Source organism: Schistocerca piceifrons, chromosome 3, assembly GCF_021461385.2.
Source record: "Schistocerca piceifrons isolate TAMUIC-IGC-003096 chromosome 3, iqSchPice1.1, whole genome shotgun sequence".
In the NCBI taxonomy this organism is placed as follows: Eukaryota; Metazoa; Arthropoda; class Insecta; order Orthoptera; family Acrididae; genus Schistocerca; species Schistocerca piceifrons.
The window spans coordinates 508,432,574-508,453,354 of record NC_060140.1 but is presented as its reverse complement, the minus strand read 5'-3'; the positions used below and the strand labels follow the sequence as shown (position 1 = coordinate 508,453,354).

The 20,781-nt window shown below is 46.3% G+C and overlaps 1 pseudogene; it reads right to left on the bottom strand.

Moving 5' to 3' along the window:
- Positions 1-588: 588 nt before the first annotated feature.
- LOC124790460 lies at positions 589-706 on the bottom strand (annotated as a pseudogene).
- Positions 707-20,781: the final 20,075 nt, after the last annotated feature.

Here is a 20,781-nt window from a genome sequence, read left to right as displayed (position 1 = left end):
AAACAACTGCGTATCTAATGTCTGATAAGTATCACATGTGTCAGTTTTGCTCTCGGATTTTTTGAAAATACTAGTGCATTGATTATCTCAAAATGATGTAGCGTTATCAGCTTTCCTTTACCGATGACAGCTGAAGGAGCGCAAAGAACTGTGAAGCCCTGTCAGTCGTCTCTAAGTTCTCTTACGTTAGTACTGCACACTTAGAGGCAGCGTTATTTTAATAGTCTGCATCACAGACATGTTAATACGTTCCACGAAAGACGGCTGACAATAATAAGGCATAATCGTCTTGTGAGAAATGCCGTTATTAAAACAATACTTTTTGAATTCATTTGACGTAACTTCGGGAGCACTGTCACTTAATAAGGCCTCATAAACAAACAAACAGCGTCCGAAGGGGCCTTGAAGACCCAAGGGTACCGACCGGCCGCCATGCCATCTGAGGATGGCGTCACCGCATGCGGATCTGAAGAGGTATGTGGTCAGCACACCGCTCTCCCGGCCGTTGTCAGTTCTCGTGACCAGTGCCGCTACCTCTCAGTCTCGTAGCTCCTTAATTGGCCTCAAAAGGGCTGAGTGCACCGCACTTTCCAACAGCACTCGGCAGTCCCGGACGGCGACCATCCAAGTACTAGCCAAGCCCGACAGCGCTTAACTTTGGTGATCTGAAGGGAACTGTAATTACCACTGCGGCATGGCCGTTGAAACTAAAGCCTTAGGAGGACCAAAAATAGCAAAAATAACACTTACGCCCTCGATACTAACGGCAGTCGTCGTTCCTTTACTAGGCACTAACCGACATATCTCATGACGGCATCGACCACTACTAACTTGTACATATTAACATTTATGATACTCTCGATGGACTCCAAATAATCAATAAAATCGTCATTTTTTCTTCTACCGTTGTTCCTCCGTTGCTTCAAAAATCATTGAGGTATGTTCCATCTTTACAACAAAATAAAAGGCAGTTTGTGTCGTCCTGGAGACGTGTTTACTCAGCTCCATACTCCAGATGGCCTATTTTCGGAACTGTCAACACACAGCGAAAGGTGCAAGTGAAGTTTTGTAATCAATGTGGGTGAGAAAACGCCGAAAATCGGCCATCAGGCGTATGGAGACCGAGTAAACACGTCACCAGGATCAGGACGCCACACGTGGACTAGAAACATCGGAAATCGCCGATGAAGGTGCTTCATAAATAACAAAAGCGAAATGCGTACTGTAATAATAATAACGTATCTATCATTCAGTTGCAAAGACCGAACACACCTCCGTGAATTAAAACAAGGTTTATCCATGAGTTGATATTTCCTGGTGTACTGCAGAAATCCTCTTTGGTGTTAGTGATGGGCTTAGCAGTCTTACACTCTTGACACTGACAATCCAATACTTAGTGTGTGGTTATTGAACCAGGGACCTAGAAACGACGGAGAGACTCCGTAACGCGTAGCCCTCAGTGGTTCACAACCCCACAACAGGCCACAGCAGTCCACCCACACCACTGCCGTCCCACATGGAACCGAGGGTTATTGTGCGGTTCGTCCCCCAGTGGACACCCGCCCCTCCCCTCCACCCTCCCTCCCCCAGAACGACTCATACCAGACGAGTGTACGCCAAACGTTTGTGTGGTTGAGTAATTACGGTGTACGCGTACGTGGAGACAATGTTTGTGCAGCAATTGCCGACATAGTGTAACTGAGGAGGAATAAAGGGAACCAGCTCGCATTCACTGAGGCAGATGGAAAACCGCCTAAAAACGATCCACAGGCCGGCCGGCACACCGGACCTCGACACTAATCCGCGGGGCGGATTCGTGTTGGGGACCGGCACGCCTTCCCGCTGGGTAAGCAGCGCGTTAGACGGCGCGGCTAGCCGGGTGGGCCAATACATAGTGAATAGCACGCAAAGAAAACAAGAACCCAACAACTAACTTTGAAGCAAGCCCGTCAGCGATAGTACATTTTCGACGACACTTATAGAAGTCTCAAATTCTTAACTTAAAATGAGCCTTCCCTACTGTGGTATCGGTAGCTACGATGCCACAACGTAGGTGCGCTACGCTAGGTTGACACTACGACACCGACACCGACGACAGCGCCATCTGGCCGGTTCCGTGCAGCTCTACGACGGCCGCTTCAGATTCTACCCACTTGATTTCGAGGAGACGACCTAGCAACATTGTTTCTACTTCATAGGGGGCTAGCCATTACAGATTTTACCTTTGTACCTTCTAGCCGATGTTTGATTTATGCACAGTTTCACATCTACGTGCTCCTCTTCAGTGTAAAGTTACGTATGTCTTTGTCTAATATTCTCTATTAAATGTTCTGTCAAGTTAAACGCAGTACCGAGGCATTTCACCTTTTCCTGCTCCTACTCACTTCCTACATTCGGCCTACCCTTCAGTTTACGGGAGCAGACCCACGCGCCGCCTTCCAGGCGGGATACAAAACCTACAACATTTAATAAATCATATGAAACAGAACGGAAGTTCCGCGAACAGCGGGCAAACGAGAAAATTTCCCTACCCGGTGATATCTACAGTATATGCGGCGATCCATTAAAGAAATGTTACTGCCATAATCCAGCAAAGCACAATTTTTTTCTGGACAGACGGTGGCAGAAGCAAGACGCAGAAGCACTTTATCAACAACGTACATCTTACGACAGCCATCAGGCAGCGAATGAGGACTATCACTCCTCGTTCAGGGGTGTCAACTCCTCTGCCTCCGATCCCTCTGCTCCACTGTCTTTCATAAAATGATCAATCCTGCCACGGCCGAAAACGTGTAACCCAGAGCAATCTCCGTGTTCTATCTGGGCCAGCGGAAACGCCATCAATGACCAACCTTCTGTCATGCCTCTGCCCCCAATTTTTCGTTTTTCAGCCATGAATGGTATTTATTTGTACCGACAACCATTTTCTCTAAAGCAGCTTGTTAGTGAACAATATCCTTGAAAGAAATTACAGTTAAATCAATTCCATTAGCTGCTGACAGGCATTGATATACATCAACGGAGACAGTTGAAAATGGGTGCCCCGACTGGGACTTGAGCACGGGATCTCTTGCTTACAAGGTAGACGCTCTAGTTTTTTTTTGTTGTTTTATTTATTTATTTTTTTATTTTTTTAAATGTGTGCCCAGACCGGGACTCGAACCCAGGATCTCCTGCTTACATGGTAGACGCTCTATCCATCTTTTTTTTGTTTTTTTTTTATTTTTTTTTTTATTTTTGTTTGTATCCAATGTCAGGCTTACCACCTTTGCTGACATACATGTTGTTGTACTATCGCATAAATAGTGTCTACAAAGTCCATATGTTGACAAATACTGGCTAATTAGAAAATTAATTAATTAAGGAAATGAATAAAACTGAAAATGCCCAAATGAAAGACATCAAGACATTGCGGATAGTACAAATACAAAAGAAACATGCTCCTGTAGCAATGAAATGAAATTCGTGTTGGGGGCGACACCTGCTCACGACCCGACGTTCGATAGAGCAAGAGAGCCATCTATTGACTCGTTCTCCAGACGTTGGTGTAAGACTGGGTCGTCTTCTCGAAATTAACTAAGGGTCCGTAAGTGTGACTGATGTCTATCTCGGCTTCTTCGTTTATCTCATCTCTCACCCGTCACACCCCATCTGGCCGGCGGGTCGGTAAATGTAAGTCGCAAGTAATTAGCGAAGTCTTGCCTATATTTCTTATGCTGTTGCAGCTTCGTGTGTCCATCCACGAGAAAATGCCAAAAATCAATCTTGTCCTTTTCCGATTCGTTATACACGTAGCCCACCACCATTCCCCGCACCCATGTCACTGCATTGGTTTTTTGGACCGGGAAATAAGATTCTTGGGGGAAAAAAAGTGTGTCTGATGAAATTGTGTGAGGGGCGGAGCGTAACAGGAACGCCAATATCTGTTGTGCCAAGTGCCACACTGGAGCCGTCCCACTACATGCTAAACGATGTTCATCAGTGTCCACTGTTGCGCAGCCTAAACATAGTGGAGTGTCTGCCAAATGAATCGCGTGCCGCCGTTGATTCGTTGCGAACTTCCTATTTATCACCACATACCATGTTGAGCGTACCGACGTTGGGAGGTAAACGTTCCGTATAACGCGCCATATCTGTCGCCAGTTCTTGTCTGGGTACTTCTTTTCCAGGGTATTCCTGGGGCACCGGCGCAGTAAGAGTTGGTACACGTCTCGCGTCGTCGGTAGTCGTGTTGTTGGGGAAGGAATCTCTGACATAGCTAAGCTACAAAAAAAAAGTCTTGAAATGTGACAGCTTCGGTGAAATATGGCCCACATCGACTGGGGGCAGCATTGAAGTGGGCGCTAGTACATCGGCCAACGCACCCGAGATATTGCGAAATTGACCGCGCCACTGTCGGAAAATCGTACTGACGAATAACGCCTGTGCCTTATCATATACGTTCACTAGACCAAGTCCACCCTCTCCAGGTGGTAGCGTAAGCGTTGTGTATCGGATCTTAAACAGGTGTCCCACACTCACGTAGGTTCCGAAAGTTGCTTGTATCCGTGATGCCATTGTGCGCGTTAAAGGCAGGACATGCGCTACGTGAGTGAGTCTCGGTGCTAGGTATACGTTAACATAGGTTATAACACTACAACAGCATTTACATAGCTTATTCAATCAAATACCAAGTTTGGCTTAGTACATACGATGTCCCAACAGAACAATTAGTCCTGTCACGGAAAAGCCACGTATAACACTCCTGTCTGCTACTGCTATACCATAACCTTAAAGTAGGAGGCAGGTCGTGAAATATAATTATTTTGTTGAAGCAGTTATGGTATAAAGCAACAGAGCAGTGTTACCCTCTGAGAGGAATTTTGTTATGTTGACCGTGTTGTACCTAACGGAGGTGGCTTATCGGAAATGAAAGTCAGAATTACGTAAATATTTAAACAGTAACAAACGAAATTTTGTTTATCTGCACTGTTTAATGGATAAAGAAAACGGTCGCCAGCCTAACTAGGCAAGAGAATGATTAACATTCATCGTTCAAGAAAATAGTTATTAGTAATTTTAGTGGGTAAACACAACCTATACTTCGTCACACTGGAGTGCAGTGAACTCTGACACATACATTTGTTTACGTTAAGAATGAAGCTAGCAGTTAGAGCAGCAGAAACTATTTGCAAAATTATAACAGATACCGAAACACACTATTACTTTCAGGGCTTACACAAAGTGAATAGTCTTTATAACTTTACTACTAATATGCACTTCTAATACACAGGGGAGACAAACACTTAGCAAACATGAGTATATAACGTTTCACAACTGCAGCTTTCTCACTTTTACTACAGCGAAAAACAATGTTGACAAAATTGTAGGAAACTGACTCACCTTTTAGAATTTACTACAGACAACAATGTGATCATTGCTTTATAAGCCTCAGTCTTAAGAAATTTTAATTTTGAAGTTAGCAACAGCACTTTAATAAGCAGTTTTAATAGGAAAATTATTTTCAGCAAACATTTACTTTAACTCACTCCTCACTCTCTTGCCACATTAACTTTAACTTTCTTTTTACTAAGTTCAAGAGGCATTAATTAGCAAAACTCTAGGCTTTAATTTCTTTTAGTGAGGACACTCGGATATCACTTTAATTCAAACGGAGAGGAACCTGAGAGGTGTTATGATAAGGAGAAAAATCAAGGTAGGTACATAAATTCAGATATAAATTACCTTATATTTGAGCACAATAACACATCCATTAAGCTGATCCTTCACTGTACATCATTATAGCATTACGATACAATGATTGCGCAATGTGGTGGCAACTGCACGTTGGTAGGTGGATTCGCAGACAGAATTGCTGGACTCTGTCATTTCTTGGTGGCGACGATAGATACAATTTCCGAAATAGTTCCAGTTATTTATCCATCCATCCGAGGCATTGGAAAGTAGTAGGAAAAGCCTCTCTCGGAACCAGCACAATATGTATGTTTTACATGGCAGTGCACGGCCTCGTAGCTCGTCTCCGACCGGTGGCTCGTCCCCGACTCGTAGCTGGTAGCTCGTCACCGACTGACTCTTATTCCACCTCTTCTACCTAGGCCAACCACAATTTGCGCGCGCTACACAGTACCGTTCCCGAGGGGAACCACACTATCTTTTACATACAAACTAATTAAGAACCCTAAGTGAGGATCAGCAGTTTACATAACAGCAACCAAATACATTAAATAAAACAGAACATTTGCACATATTGATGTTTCTACCAAAAATTATTCACACAAAATTACAATCATGTACAGTAGGATTTGTTCCCTCCAGTTGAGACAAAGAATCTAAATAACAGATACACTATACAGCACAGAATCAAATCATGACGTCAAAGTTTTAACAAGGAAAGGAGTAAACAATTTTGTGTTATCGTTCAATCAAACAATATTTACAGAAGCTTAACTATGTAATATTAAATGATACAAAAGCAAAATAAATCAGTAGAGTATTAGAGCTATGGTGTTACAAGGTCACCCTCTGAATCATATCCAACGCTCTTAATTTCTGTAACAGCACCATTGTCTGCATCAGCTTCAATATGCGTCGGTAGTTATCCGCTGCTGTCCGCTGCACATCCGTGTGGAACGTAATACCTAGGCATTTTATGGTCTTCACTAAGATGAGCGGGCCTTCGTCACCCGGTTGTAATCCTCGACCGACATTCATGCAGCGTGATTTTTGTAGATTAAGCACGCTTCCTGCCGCCATCCCGTATCGCTGTATCCATGCCAACGCCGTACGTACTTCTTCGCCTGTCCGTGCCACCAGCATCACATCGTCAACATAAGCGCGGCAATGAAAGGTCAGTTGTGGCAACGGCACTCCCTCCAACCGTCTTCGGAGACCATATAGACAGGGTTCCAAAGCCATTGCATACAAAAATATCGAAAGGGGGCAACCTTGACGAACTGACCTTGAAATAACAATGTAGTCAGTGCCCCGCCCATTCACCGAGACCTTTGATCGTACGCCGTGTAACAGTCGCATGATCACTAGGATGAAGGCCTGTGGGATTCCCAATCTGCCCATCACCGCATGCAAAAAGGTATGATCCACTCTGTCGAACGCATGATCGAAGTCAATAGGGACGAGTGCCCCACGCACTCGGCATGCCGCTGCTAATGCGATGAGTAGCCACTGAGCGCCGTATGTACGTTGCTCTTACCGCCGAGGCAAGTTTGATCTATGAGGAGTCTATCAGAAAGTGAAGACCGCAGGCGAGCCCCAAGGATGCGCGCGAAAATCTTATAGTCGCAGTTCAAGAGAGTGAGTGGTCTATAATCTCCTGGCTTTCTGCCACCGCGTGGTTTGTGTATTGGGATGATGATACCCTCCGTGAATTCGGCAGGTATCTCAGTCTGCGGTAACAGGAGTTCGTTGTACATCTGAATCCAGGTCTGTCCCATGAGGTATGCAAAGGCGTGGTAAAATTCAATTGGGAAGCCGTCCTGTCCTGGGGACTTGTTCGGACCCCCCTGGCAATTGCGTCTGTCAGCTCGTCCTCTGTTATCGCTGTGATGAAAGTCTCTGCATCCAGTGGTGGTCCTCTATCTGGCATTTCCGAGGTGACATCATGTAGTGTCTCGTGGTTCACATGTACAGGTCCGGGGGGGAAATAGTCGGTAAACACATGCGCAATATCACGCTGGTGCACAACTTGCTGGCCAGTTTCAGAGATTAGTTCCCTGATCAATGTCCTGCGTCGTCGTTGGCGTTCACGTACCACGTGGTGCATGGAGGGGGTTTCGGCAGCAACTGTGTCCGCCAATCTCGCCCGGACCATTATGCCTTCCATTCTTAGTCGCGTCAGCTGTAATAACTTGGCTTTTATCCTGCGCATGGCCGTGTGCCTTTCCGGCGATGGTTGTTGGGTCATCAGCTCCCTCAGGGCTGTAAAATAAAAATCAGCCATTGTGCGGTTCCACTGCGATTTGTCCTGCCCGTATCGTATCAACGTTCTCCGTAACGTTGGTTTTGCGCATTTAATCCACCACTGGAGAACCGAGGTGTATGCTCGTTGGCGGCGAACGCAGGTCTACCAGGCCGCCTCTATCGACCGGTGACATTCAGTGTCACGTAAAAGTGCACAATTCATTTTCAAGTGACCTTTACTCCGCCATATCTTCTGACGCGTTAGTGAAATCGTACAGACGTACGCCATATGATCCGTAAAAGCCGCTGGCCCGATTTCGGCATCCAGTATCGTCGTCCGTAGAGCGCGTGTCACGTACACTCTATCAAGTCTACTCGCCGAGTGTCCCGTGACAAACGTAATACCCGGTCTGTCACCATGCTGCAGTTCCCAGATATCCAGAAGCGCCATTTCGGTAATCAATGCACGCAGTTCCATGCATGGCACATAATGAGGTACTTGGTCCTTTTTGTCGACGACATAATTAAAGTCGCCGCCCACTATTAGTTATCAAAGCGTCCAGCGAACAACGGTGCTATCTCTTCGGTGTAAAATGTCGCCCTTTCTCTTCGTTTTGTGGAGCCAGATGGTGCGTATAAATTGAGGAAACGGACGCCGTCGACAGTGATCGCTATGCCGCGTGCCGAAGGGAGAGACCTGACGTCCTCCACTCCTATTCCTTCCCTGGTGAGAATCGCCACACCGCATCCACTTTCATCGTGAACTGAATAATGTGCCTCGTAAGCGTAGAACTCTGGCGGCGATGTGAAATGCACTTCTTGTAGGAGTACAATATCCACGTCCGCAGCGCGTAACATATCTTTCAGCATTTGAATTTTAAGCGATGTCCGTATGCCATTAATGTTTATCGTGGCAATGCGGTACGCCTGGCTTGTGTTCATCAGTTGTAGGGCGGTGTCATTAAGCGTCCATCTGCACCCCCGGCGCTCCTTAACACACTAAGTTGGTCAACATTTCCCGACCCCTCCCGGCCTCTGGCCAGGACTGTCCACAATCGTCGCGTTCGTATTTTCATCCTGTTCCTGTTGGTCCATTTCTTGCGCCCAGTCCCCCAGCATATTTCCGGAATTGGTCGAAGGATGGGAGGTAACGTTGTCACCGCTCTGATGTTGGACAGTTGTCATCTCCACTTCCGCCTTCCGGTCACCAGAAGGAGAGTTCAAGTTATCGTCGCTGTGTAGTTCCTGCATCGTCATCTCGGTATCTGTTGAATCCACTGGTCTCAGGTCGATACTGTCGTTGTCGTCCGCTGTCCCCTCGGGACTATGGCTATCGTCAGCAGAAGTCAGTCGACGCTTCTTTCTTCTCTTTGGCGAACGCTGTTTCCGTTGCCTTGCTTCCGCATCGGCTGTTGGGGTTGCGTATCCTCCGTCTTGGGCCTGGCCTATCACGCTCTCGGTGGAAGCACTGGCAGCCACCACGGATGAGCCTGGAGCGGCCGTCAGCTGCATCTCTTGTGTGGTGTCCTGTGTCTGCTGTGGTGGAACCGGTGGTCGGAGTTCCAGTCCGTTGGTGTTCATGTTCTCTATAGGGGGCAGCTGCTGGTGCCCATCGGAAGTCTCCCTCACGTCGCCTCTCAGGGCTTCCACAAAGGTCAACGGTAAGACAGCCGTCGGTTGTGGCGCCTGAATGTCATCCCGTGGAGTTTGCACTAAACGTCGCTGGAGGCATTCCGAGCGGACGTGACCTTCTTTCCCGCACCCCGAGCAAGTGCGAGGTTGCCCATCATAGATTATAATCGCTCGACAACCTCCTATGTACATATAAGAGGGGACGTGCTTGCGCAGTTCTATCCGTATTTGTCTCACCCCATTTAAAACGGGCTACGTGGTAAAACTCGTCCATTTTTCGGCCACATGGGATAGAACTGTACCGTATGGTCGAAAGGCGTCGGTAACAAGTTCAGACGGGACCTCAAACGGAAGTTCGAAGACTCGCATAGTGCGGATCCCCATTCCCGCGTGATCGACTGTAACCGCACCAACATTCCCGTCGGCATGACAGAAGCGATACCCGTTCGGTGATCGTTGTAGAAGTCTTTTGCAAGCAGCCTCGTCAACAAGCTTGACATAGACGACGCTTGAAACGAGCGATAAATTGATTCCCACGATTTCCTGTGGATCGATTTTTACCTCTTCTCTGAAGAAACGTTCAATCTCGTGTGCCTTTGGTCGTGTATAGTCGTTCGCAAAACTGAACTTCAAATTCGTTTTTCTGTAGGAGTGTGCCATCTCGTTCTAGACTCACAACACCGCACACGCGAAGCTGCTCCGGCGTAAACAAACAGGCGCGCGCACCACAGCGCGGCCGGCAGGCAACACGGTCCGCACTGTGTCACTGCCGAAGGCAGACTGTACATATTAACATTTATGATACTCTCGATGGACTCCAAATAATCAATAAAATCGTCATTTTTTCTTCTACCGTTGTTCCTCCGTTGCATCAAAAATCATTGAGGTATCTTCCATCTTTGCAACTAAATAAAAGGCAGTTTGTGTCGTCCTGGAGACGTGTTTACTCAGCTCCATACTCCAGATGGCCTATTTTCGGAACTGTCAACACACAGCGAAAGGTGCAAGTGAAGTTTTGTAATCAATGTGGGTGAGAAAACGCCGAAAATCGGCCATCAGGCGTATGGAGACCGAGTAAACACGTCACCAGGATCAGGACGCCACACGTGGACTAGAAACATCGGAAATCGCCGATGAAGGTGCTTCATAAATAACAAAAGCGAAATGCGTACTGTAATAATAATAACGTATCTATCATTCAGTTGCAAAGACTGAACACACCTTCATGAATTAAAACAAGGTTTATCCATGAGTTGATATTTCCTGGTGTACTGCAGAAATCCTCTTTGGTGTTAGTGATGGGCTTAGCAGTCTTACACTCTTGACACTGACAATCCAATACTTAGTGTGTGGGTATTGAACCAGGGACCTAGAAACGACGGAGAGACTCCGTAACGCGTAGCCCTCAGTGGTTCACAACCCCACAACAGGCCACAACAGTCCACCCACACCACTGCCGTCCCACACCGAACCGAGGGTTATTGTGCGGTTCGTCCCCCAGTGGACACCCGCCCCTCCCCTCCACCCTCCCTCCCCCAGAACGACTCATACCAGACGAGTGTACGCCAAACGTTTGTGTGGTTGAGTAATTATGGTGTACGCGTACGTGGAGACAATGTTTGTGCAGCAATTGCCGACATAGTGTAACTGAGGAGGAATAAAGGGAACCAGCTCGCATTCACTGAGGCAGATGGAAAACCGCCTAAAAACGATCCACAGGCTGCCCGGCACACCGGACCTCGACACTAATCCGCGGGGCGGATTCGTGTTGGGGACCGGCACGCCTTCCCGCTGGGTAAGCAGCGCGTTAGACGGCGCGGCTAGCCGGGTGGGCCAATACATAGTGAATAGCACGCAAAGAAAACAAGAACCCAACAACTAACTTTGAAGCAAGCCCGTCAGCGATAGTACATTTTCGACGACACTTATAGAAGTCTCAAATTCTTAACTTAAAATGAGCCTTCCCTACTGTGGTATCGGTAGCTACGATGCCACAACGTAGGTGCGCTACGCTAGGTTGACACTACGACACCGACACCGACGACAGCGCCATCTGGCCGGTTCCGTGCAGCTCTACGACGGCCGCTTCAGATTCTACCCAGTTGATTTCGAGGAGACGACCTAGCAACATTGTTTCTACTTCATAGGGGGCTAGCCATTACAGATTTTACCTTTGTACCTTCTAGCCGATGTTTGATTTATGCACAGTTTCACATCTACGTGCTCCTCTTCAGTGTAAAGTTACGTATGTCTTTGTCTAATATTCTCTATTAAATGTTCTGTCAAGTTAAACGCAGTACCGAGGCATTTCACCTTTTCCTGCTCCTACTCACTTCCTACATTCGGCCTACCCTTCAGTTTACAGGAGCAGACCCAAGCGCCGCCTTCCAGGCGGGATACAAAACCTACAACATTTAATAAATCATATGAAACAGAACGGAAGTTCCGCGAACAGCGGGCAAACGAGAAAATTTCCCTACCCGGTGATATCTACAGTATATGCGGCAATCCATTAAAGAAATATTACTGCCATAATCCAGCAAAGCACAATTTTTTTCTGGACAGACGGTGGCAGAAGCACTTTATCAACAACGTATATCTTAACGACAGCCATCAGGCAGCGAATGAGGACTATCACTCCTCGCTCAGGGGTGTCAACTCCTCTGCCTCCGATCCCTCTGCTCCACTGTCTTTCATAAAATGATCAATCCTGCCACGGCCGAAAACGTGTAACCCAGAGCAATGTCCGTGTTCTATCTGGGCCAGCGGAAACGCCATCAATGACCAACCTTCTGTCATGCCTCTGCCCCCAATTTTTCGTTTTTCAGCAATGAATGGTATTTATTTGTACCGACAACCATTTTCTCTAAAGCAGCTTGTTAGTGAACAATATCCTTGAAAGAAATTACAGTTAAATCAATTCCATTAGCTGCTGACAGGCATTGATATACATCAACGGGGACAGTTGAAAATGGGTGCCCCGACTGGGACTTGAACACGGGATCTCTTGCTTACATGGTAGACGCTCTAGCCATCTGAGCCACCGAGGGCACAGAGGAGAGCGCGACTGCAGTGACTTATCCCCGGCACGCTAGCCGTGAGACCCACATTCTCAACCTATAGTCCACACACTACATTCGTGGTGACCCTGCCATTATACTCATTACTCGCGGCAGACAATCCACGGAGACCCGTAAGAGTTCAGGCAATTCGCGAGCATCCACACTGAATAAGGTCATCAACCGGTTATCCTTAACATTATGAAGATGGCATCTGTTCTTTCGGACATGTCCGAAAGATCAGATGCCATCTTCATAATATCCTTGGAAGGTCTTCCGGTTACATCCCTTTCAAACATGTAACATTAGAGCCAGCCTGCCAATTTCCTTTTTTAGTTAGGAGTGCTACTCAGTCTAGAGATAGAGAGATTACTTTTCCCTTTTCGTGTTCGTACAATATGGGTTTTGACATGCAAATGAATCTTGCATCATGACTGCGAATGTTACAATTTCCGCCTAACAAAGTATTTTCCATCAACTGCATGTTGATTTTATTACGGGTCTGCGTAGTACTTTTTCTGAGTGTCGGCTGGCCGCTATCAAAGTGACCCAGCAGTGCAGATTGCGGGGGTGTGATTGCTTCTTGGCACCTCAGAAAAGCTAGTCGTCAGCAGCATGGGTGGTCCTTCCTCCCTCATCCCCCAGTGCTGAGTACTTGAGTGGGTTACTGACTGCTCGCTAAGCTACCCCGTGGAGCGCTGTGCACAGACCAAGTCCTCATGTTCTAGGCAATTTTGCCAGGCGCTGATAATATCTTGCGAAGGCCATAGCAGAGCAAACATGTAGACTGCATGTTCAATTGGAATTCCACCATACTGCCAATGAAGCCCGCCCATCGAGCCGAGAGGGCGCTTCTTGATAATTTTGGCCATAGCTTGGACTGAGGATAAGATCTTGGGGAGGATTTGGTGAGCTGTCTCGTACATTAAGATCGCTCTTGAATTTCGCCACGGCCATCCTGGCGCCGATACTACGAGCATATCTACTAGAGATTTTGACGTGGGAAGTCGCATATTCGTCGAATGGACGATGTCATAAAAATTGGCCAAAGTGGGAGAACTGGCACCGACTTTCTAAGAAACGGAAGCTAGAGTTCTCTCACATTGACCAAGGCTTCCACAGTCTTCCCGGATGGGGGTCTAGAACCAAATTGTTGTAAATTTGTTTAAGATGATGAATTAAGACATTGGTCCGAGTAATGGCAAACTTTTCGGAAGAGAGAAGAAAACGATTGCTACGTGGTCTCTCATTGGTGGCGTTTCTAGCATTCTGGCTGATTGGACAAGCAGTAACCTTTAGCGGTCTTTTGACAGAGAGCACAGAGGAGCGTCGTTTTTGAAGTAATATCTGTCAGCACACAATGCAGTACAGTACGCTTAGTTAGGAGGCGGAGCCAAAAGGTGCTACCGAGCAATATGTCTCAGTGGTTAGCGCACTGGATTCGCATTCGGGAGGATGACTGTTCAAACCAGCTTCCGGCCATCCTGATTTAGAGTTTCCACGATTTCCCTAAATCGTTGCAGACGAAGTCCGGCCGGCCGTGGTGGCCGAGCGGTTCTAGGCGCTCAGTCCGGAACCACGCGACTGCTACGGTCCCAGGTTAGAATCCTGCCTCGGGCATGGGTGTGTGATGTCCTCAGGTTAGTTAGGTTTAAGTAGTTCTAAGTTCTATGGGACTGATGACCACAGCAGTTAAGTCCCATAGTGCTCAGAGCCATTTGAGCCATTTTGAACGAAGTCCGGGATGAAGGACACGGCCGACTTCCTTCGTCATTCTTCCCCAATCCGACGGTGCCGATGACCTTGCTGTTTGGTCTCCTTCTTCGAATCAACAAACAACCAGCCAAACCGGTACTCGTGGTGAGGACCGAGTTGTAGCAGTTCTCTTCACCTGGACGGGGACCGAGATTAGTAAGTCAAGCCCTGGCCTTGGGGAGAACTTTCAGTCCAGATGCCTTTTTTCATTGCTGAAGTTGCAGCTCATCTTCTTAAAGTTGGTAAATTCTGGTAGCAAGGCGAGGCAAGCTGTTAGTGATGAAACAGGAGTAGACACGTTTACAGTTGAAGCACTGGGGATCTCACTTTGAATCACGCTTTAGCAGTCGATGACTTACCCATGACTCCGTTATTTGGTTTCTTTTGCAGATTTCATGTTACAATTTTTACTTACCTCTAGTCTGTGAGACAGTTAACTACATATGTTTGTTTATCACGTGCTGTTCTTCCTGGAGACTGTATTTTAATAAACGATGGTCTAACTTAACGCTCGGTCACTTCAATATTTAGAGATGAAACCCCCTGATACTTATTATCACTATTAACTTCGACAACAACCACACCCACAACTCATGTATCAGGGCCATCCCTCCCCTTTTTGTTTCCATTGCACGCAATTTATTAAATTCGTCAGATTCAGCGTGTGGGGGCAACATACGTATCGAACAGGCTACTTCGTTTCAGATCAGAGGAACTGTTTATGTTTAGCCGTAGCGCAGTGGCATCTTGCATGTTCACTCGTTTAGATACACTCCTGGAAATGGAAAAAAGAACACATTGACACCGGTGTGTCAGACCCACCATACTTGCTCCGGACACTGCGAGAGGGCTGTACAAGCAATGATCACACGCACGGCACAGCGGACACGCCAGGAACCGCGGTGTTGGCCGTCGAATGGCGCTAGCTGCGCAGCATTTGTGCACCGCCGCCGTCAGTGTCAGCCAGTTAGCCGTGGCATACGGAGCTCCATCGCAGTCTTTAACACTGGTAGCATGCCGCGACAGCGTGGACGTGAACCGTATGTGCAGTTGACGGACTTTGAGCGAGGGCGTATAGTGGGCATGCGGGAGGCCGGGTGGACGTACCGCCGAATTGCTCAACACGTGGGGCGTGAGGTCTCCACAGTACATCGATGTTGTCGCCAGTGGTCGGCGGAAGGTGCACGTGCCCGTCGACCTGGGACCGGACCGCAGCGACGCACGGATGCACGCCAAGACCGTAGGATCCTACGCAGTGCCGTAGGGGACCGCACCGTCACTTCCCAGCAAATTAGGGACACTGTTGCTCCTGGGGTATCGGCGAGGACCATTCGCAACCGTCTCCATGAAGCTGGGCTACGGTCCCGCACACCGTTAGGCCGTCTTCCGCTCACGCCCCAACATCGTGCAGCCCGCCTCCAGTGGTGTCGCGACAGGCGTGAATGGAGGGACGAATGGAGACGTGTCGTCTTCAGCGATGAGAGTCGCTTCTGCCTTGGTGCCAATGATGGTCGTATGCGTGTTTGGCGTCGTGCAGGTGAGCGCCACAATCAGGACTGCATACGACCGAGGCATACAGGGCCAACACCCGGCATCATGGTGTGGGGAGCGATCTCCTACACTAGCCGTACACCACTGGTGATCGTCGAGGGGACGCTGAATAGTGCACGGTACATCCAAACCGTCATCGAACCCATCGTTCTACCATTCCTAGACCGGCAAGGGAACTTGCTGTTCCAACAGGACAATGCACGTCCGCATGTATCCTGTGCCACCCAACGTGCTCTAGAAGGTGTAAGTGAACTACCCTGGCCAGCAAGATCTCCGGATCTGTCCCCCATTCAGCATGTTTGGGACTGGATGAAGCGTCGTCTCACGCGGTCTGCACGTCCAGCACGAACGCTGGTCCAACTGAGGCGCCAGGTGGAAATGGCACGGCAAGCCGTTCCACAGGACTACATCCAGCATCTCTACGATCGTCTCCATGGGAGAATAGCAGCCTGCATTGCTGCGAAAGGCGGATATACACTGTACTAGTGCCGACATTGTGCATGCTCTGTTGCCTGTGTCTATGTGCCTGTGGTTCAGTCAGTGTGATCATGTGATGTATCTGACCCCAGGAATGTGTCAATAAAGTTTCCCCTTCCTGGGACAATGAATTCACGGTGTTCTTATCTCAATTTCCAGGAGTGTACAACTAATGATTAATTACGATCTAACTCGACCAAAGAAAGCGACTAGGGTCATTGACAATTTCGTTGATAAACATATCAGTAAATTAGCCTGCTATGCCTGTTTTCAGTGACATCATATTTTAGAGTAATTCATCATTAAGAGAAAAAGTATTCACTGCACAAAAGCGTATAATCAGAATAATAGCTGGTGTCCAGCAAAGATCACCTTGCAGACATTTACTTAAGATATAAGTAGGCTGTTTAGGTTCTTATGTTGGTAACGCCACGTAGTGCTCTGTATGAAAATCGCTGACTGTGCTGTGTGCAGTCTGTGGCCGGTTGGACTCATTGTTGGAATATTCGGTTGTGTAGTGTTGGGCAAATGGATGTGAACGGCACGTAGCGTTGGGCAGTTGAGGTAAGCCGCCAGCAGTTGTGGATGTGGGGAGAGAGATTTCAGACTTTTGAGCGGACAATCTGGACATGTGTCCGTCAGAAAAAGGAATTTTTTTAAATTGGATGTCACAAAATTATATATATATATATTATGACTTTTGAACGCTATTAAGGTAAATACATTGATTGTTCTCTATCAAAATCTTTCATTTGATAACTATGCCTCTCAGTAGTCAGTGCCTTTAGTAGTTAGAATCTTTTATTTAGCTGGCAGTATTGGCGCTCGCTGTATTGCAGTAGTTCGAGTAACGAAATTTTTTGTGAGGTAATTGATTCATGAAAGGTATAGGTTATTGTTAGTCAGGCCCATTCTTTTGTACGGATTATTGAAAGTCAAGATTGCGTTGCGCTAAAAATTTTGTGTGTCAGTTTTGTGACGATCAGAATAAGTAAAGAGAGAACTGTCTGAGTACGTTGTGTATTACCCAGCTGTATCTGTATCAAAAAACGTAAGAGTTTTTCCAGCACTGTCATTCATAATTTTTCAAAGGGGACGTTTCAAAGAAAGTCAGGATATTCCCTCTACCTTCGCAGTACATTCGTTTATTTATGAAATTTGTTATTAATAACCCGTCCCAATTTAAAAATAATAGCAATGTGCTGTAACACTAGAAGAAAGGATGATCTTCAATATTCCGCGTTAAATCTGACTTTGGCATGGAAAGGGGTGAATTATTCTGCCACAAAAATCTTTGGTCATCTAACAAATAGCATTAAAGGTCTGACAAGTAGCCAACCAATATTTAAAAAGAAATTAAAAGAATTTCTGAATGACACCTCCTTGTACTCAACATATGAAGTTTTAGATACGAAGAAGTAAAAAATAAAAAAAGTTATACATGACGTAAGAAAAAAATTATATTGTGTAAAAAAAACTTGTGTTAAGCCGATACGTTCCACATCATTACGAAATGACGTATTCATGATCTATGGAACAAGTGTTAATGTAATGTCAACATCAACTTGCGGGTAACGATAGTTGCAACGCTCTCACAGTAGGTACACTTCGATGAACTGCTTCCGTGACCAGACCAGACGAAGCGACTGGATTCACCACACGAAAATGCTCCATACCAGCAACAGAAGGAACCGAAGAGTTTATGTGCGGCTACCAGGCACGTAGCGAAACCTAAACCGGGAAGCCCTTCACCTTTTCATGTCGGCGACCGTTAGAAAGAGAGGTCAGTGTTGATGCGCTCTCTGCGAATAGGAGGCTCTGTGCCTATCAAAGACCCATTCTTTGCCTTGTACTTGCGCACCGTGCTAAGACCGGCATATGTGGAACTCTTATTCCCTAGCGACGCGCAAAGTAGACACCTACCGTCACAGGTCGACCCATCGATGCTATCAAACTGTATATCGATATGAATGTGTCAGAATCCATCTGCTCTTCCGAGTATGCTTGTTTAGTGATACTGCGTTAACTTGAGATTTTGCATTTGTGTCTATATTATCACTATCATTGGCTGCCGGTCAGGGAAATCGATTTGTCAATTGGCTGCAGTCGTACCTCAACGCTCACCATAGCAGTTTTCCGCAGCCATCCCCTGTGATAGTTCCGCGTCCAGTGTTAATCGAATCTCCCGCCATTGTCTGTGCAGACGAACTGATATTACGTCCGTAAATCAAACTTTTCCATTTCCTCTGACAGAGCGCGAAGCTGCACGATTATGCCAGCCTTAACTTCTCCCCCTCGCTACACAAATGCCCTGCCACGTCCGCAGCGTCCTCTGGGAAGCTGAGTCGTGACTCATCACGATTTGTTGCGATCGAAGGGCACATCCGCCGAAGCGCAGCATAGCTCTCTACACGGATTTATGACTGTCACAAAGCTGGAGCTGAAGAGGTAGCAATAATTTGGCCACATCTTGAAGTGCTTCTTTTTGTAACTAGAAAATGTTTTCAGTAATGTTTGAAAAGAGCCAGTTTCCTGTGCACATGTGCGTTTTTTATTTATTTATTTTTTAACAGTTTCTGTGTAACGAAGCAGAAAAGATGTCACACAGTTCCCTAGATGTTCAATGTAATGTAACAGCAATTGTATTCCGTGACCTCATTGGAGAAATTTATCGGCCGCCAGCCATACTGAAATGCCCTATTGCTGAAACAGGTAAAACTGTAGGACTTCTCTCTCTCTCGTTTTTTATACGAGAGTGCCTTTGGAATCTTCTGTTGCTGTCGTAGCGAACAGACATGTTATGTAAGCTACAATTAATTGGTTTGCTGACTTAGAGTAATTAAAAGTGATATCTATTTCGAATTACAGTGATTATTTTAAATTTACTTTTTCCTAACGGTCGAACGCGCATTCCGTTCAATAATTAGTTTGTTTTGCTCATAGCGATCAGCGGCCCTGGGATTAAATACCGATCATTTTAATGTATCTTGCATGCATTCATGCAAGAGATATCACGAACGATTTTGTCATTCGTCTCTGAACAATGATGCTCTTTGTCTTTGCTCATGCCAGACACCTTGAATAATTAGACTGTGGTGGGAAAAGAAGCCAGTTCACGTATCCCTTAGTTTACTGCCATTTTACTCAGATTGTACGTCCCCTTTTTGTGTGCTAATCCCAGGTGGGGCATATTATTCACATCCTATTTTTTCAGCCATCTTGTATGATGTGTTATCCTCCCTAGTGATCAGGCTTACAGTAAAAGTAGATGCAATACTTTTTATTTAGTCCAGCTGATTGTCTCGTTGACAAACTTTCTCAACACTCACGTGAAATTCAATACACAAAAAAATAGCGTGAGACAGGGGAACTGTAAGGGTAACGCGCCAATATGTGTAGTGAGTAAGTCGTGCTTTTTCCACTTCTCTTCCTAGGTGTCAAATGATGTGTCCGACTTGTGATTAGAGACTGAACATCTGTAACGGAGCTACAAATTTTCCTTCTATCGAATCAAGATTTTTTTCATACTCAGTTGTGTATTTCAGTTCTCAGAAGAGCTTACAATCAATAAAAAATTGCAATGCAACTTTAACGGGGAGATTTTAAAACACATTTTAAGATGAAGAGAACTGTTGTAAGAGCAATTCTGAACACTCTGGAATGAAGAATTAATAAACCAATACCATCTAACTTCAAGAAATGTCATGTTCATGAATGAGACGTCAGAGTTTCTTGTCTGTATTTCACTAATATGCTTTGCGGTTTGCCAACGATATTCTAATTCTGGCAGAGGCGGCAACAGCCTTGCAAGAGCAGTTGAACAGAGTGGATACTGTCTTAAGTGTAAGCAAAAGTAAAGCAAGGGTGATCAAGATCGCCTATACGATAGTTTGTATAATTTGTAGGGGGTGGGGGTGCTAGACCCTGAGGTATGGAGTACTTTTAACATTTTTGAACACATATGACGACTTGTAAGTAGCAAAAAAAAAAAAAAAAAGATCCAGTTAAAAAGCTACGTAATATTGACTTGTTAAATCATTTTCTTTAATAACACCCAATTACATTACATTGTTTTATTTGCGTGAGAGCTAGGGGAGATGGTGGGGACTTTGCCCAAAGCAGGGGCGCCCTTGAGGGTGATGTAATGTTGCTGAATTAAACCAGGTGATGCTAAGGCAATCGGATTATGAAATGAGACACTAAAAGAAGTCGATGACTTTTTCTAAAAAAAATGGCTCTGAGCACTATGGGACTTAACTTCTGAGGTCATCAGTCCCCTAGAACATAGAACTACTTAAACCTAACTAACCTAAGGACATCACACACATCCATGCCCGAGGCAGGATTCGAACCTGCGACCGTAGTGTTAGCGCGGTTCCAGACTGTAGCG